The following is a 2888-nucleotide window of genomic DNA, read 5'->3' on the forward strand; positions in this document are numbered from 1 at the left end:
TATATATATATATATATATATATATATAGTGCATGATACCTCCAAATCATCTTTAGTGGTGGAGGTGAAGTCTATGCAACACCTTGATCCTCTTTGATGGAATTGAAGGAATTAGTTCTTAGCAAGTTTAATGAAGCATTCTCCCAATGGGATGGGGTAGTTAGGTCCCAAAGTAGATTGTGTTTATCGGATGTAGATGGTCTAAGGGGATGAATTTTGGAAGAGGATCATGGTTCCCAATATTCCATTCCTCTGTGGACACAAAAATGTATCGTGATCTTCAAGATGTATAATTGTGGGATGGTTTGAAGAGAGATATAGCGGATTTTGTGGCTAAATTCCTAATTGTCTACAAGTTAAGGCTGAATTTAAACGATCGGGTGGTTTAACTCAAGTGATGGATGTCCCTACTTAGAAGTGGGAAGATATCAATATGGACTTTGTAGAGGGTTTTCCTAGAACTCGTAGGCAAAATGATTCAATATGGGTTATTGTTGATAGATTGACGAAATCTGCCCACTTTATTCCCGTCAAATCTACTTATTCGGTGGAGGAATATACAAGGTTGTACCTTAACGAGATTGTGAATTTTCATGGGTTCTCTTGTCCATCATCTCGGGTAGAGGTGCTCAATTCACTTCTCATTTTTGGAGGTCTTTTCAAAATGGGATAGGTACTCAAGTGAAACTTAGTACAACTTTTCAACCTCAAACGGATGGTCAAGAGGAAAGTACCATCCAAACCCTAGAGGATATGTTAAGAGCTTGTGTTATTGAGTTCAAAGGAAATTGGCACGATCACCTACCATTGATAGAGATCTCCTATAATAATATCTACCATTCGAGTATTTCTATGGCACCATTTGGAGAACTCTATGGTAGGAGGTTTAGGTCTTCAGTGGGTTGGTGTGAGGTAGGTGAGTCTTCACTCCTTGATCCCGAGATAATGTATGGGGCATTAGAAAGGGATGTGATAATAAGGGATAGGTTGAAAACATCCTATAATCGGAAAAAATATTTTGCCAGCAATATAAGAAGACTTGAATTAGATGTAGATTATTGACTCTACTAGAAGACTTCACCCATGAAAGGGGTGATGAGATTTGGTAAAAAGGGAAAGCATAATCCCCGGTATGTGGGTCCTTATGAGATAGTGAAGAGGGTCGGAAAAGGCTGCGTATGAGTTGAAATTACAAAGTGAAATAGCCTCGGTTCATCACATATTTCATGTCTACATGCTTAAGGAATGTATAGGTGACCTGTTATCCATTCTCCCAATTTAAGGGTTAGGAGTGGATGAGAACCTTTCTTATGAAGAGGTTCTGGTTACAATTCTATATCTCCAAGTCAAGAAGTTGAGGAAGAAAGAGGTGGCCTCCATAAAAGTCATATGGAGAAACCACCAACATGGGAGGCCGAGGCCAGTATGAAGTCCCGTTATCCTCATCTTTAACCTTAAAATTCTAGACAAAGTTGACGTTAGTAGTTCCTCTCAAAATTAAGAAATCATGAATAATGTGAATTTTACTTGATTTTCAAGGTATGTGCATATTTTTGTAAAGGTTCATGATAAAATGAGTTTTCCCTGAAAAATACTCTCTTACTTAACTTGCACTTATTTTTGTTATGTGTATAGTTACCTTCAAGAAATGGTAGTAAGCATGTTTAATGTTGTATTAAAAGAAGGTTTGCATGGTAAGTCTTGATGTTTATGTTGAGCTCATGTTGATGTTGACAAGATAGTTCCTCATTATGTGATATGAAGTGTTGATCTCTAATATGTGGTAAATTGTTATTTGAGTTGCTATGTGTAATTCCATATTTATGTGTTTAGTGGAGTTTTGAAGTACTCCTATGGTCCTTGACTCATAATGATCTTATGTTGTGCTATTTTGTTGGTTGGTTTCTAGTATTGAGTCTCATTCTCTCCCTATAAAAGGATTTAGGTGTCATTTGGGGACGAATGTTCCCAAGGGGGGGATAATGTAACACTTCGAAATTCCATGACTTAGTCTAGGGCCTCACATGAAGAACTAAGCTCTAAAACAGTGTTTCTAAGCCTAAACTAATGTAATCAACCTAATTAGAAAGTTTTAGAACTAAAACCTCAAGAAACGACCATGACGTCTGGAGATTTGTGAAAGGTGAGCTAGTGTGCCTTGGTGTTTCAAGGGGTTATACGAGTCGAAATTTAGTAAAATTTGGTAAAGAGTTTTAAAACACATATTAGAGTGTGTTAGGATCGAAACGTCTAGGTACGACTCCCCAAGAACCACCCTAAGGGTACTTGAAGAGGAACCTAACATTTGAGCCTTAAAGTTGTCGTTTGACAGTAGCAATCAATGAACCAAATGACAAGCTGTCGATGGGTCAAAGACCCATCGATGGAACTCGTTGGTTCATACTTATCCATATCCCAAAAATCCCAAAAAATCAAGGTCTATGACACAAACCACGGATGACCAGTACGGGGCCGTGGTTTGGTCAACGGACCATCGACGTGACTCGTCAATTGGAGCCTTGGTTCACTGCCAAATTTTGGTCAAAGTAAGGTTAATTAGATAATTAGTTAATAAATTAATTAAGGGTTAATGTGTGGTTGATTAAGTTATTTTGGGACTATAAAAGATTTGTTAGTCATTAAACTAAGGCTTAAGTTATATGCGGCCCCTTAAAGTAGTCCGTATATTTCACTTAAACACCTCAATTTAGCCTCATACCTATTGAACACTTGAACCTTAACAAATTTATACCAATTTAACACAAAATGATAGTCAAATAAAAGAGAAATATGCGTGCATTTCAAACTCTCAAACATAACAAATGGACCAAAGAAGCGATGACACATGGCAATTGGATTAACTTTTAATTTTTTTTATTTAAAAATCA

General features: G+C 37.0%; 1 protein-coding gene across 1 annotated transcript in view; it reads left to right on the forward strand.

Annotated features, from left to right (window-relative positions):
• The window catches only part of LOC114075302, a 22995-nt gene that overhangs the window by 1719 nt on the left and 18388 nt on the right, over positions 1–2888 (forward strand). The gene's annotated exons all lie outside the window — the stretch shown is intronic.

Source organism: Solanum pennellii, chromosome 12 (assembly GCF_001406875.1).
Source record: "Solanum pennellii chromosome 12, SPENNV200".
Lineage (NCBI taxonomy): Eukaryota > Viridiplantae > Streptophyta > Magnoliopsida > Solanales > Solanaceae > Solanum > Solanum pennellii.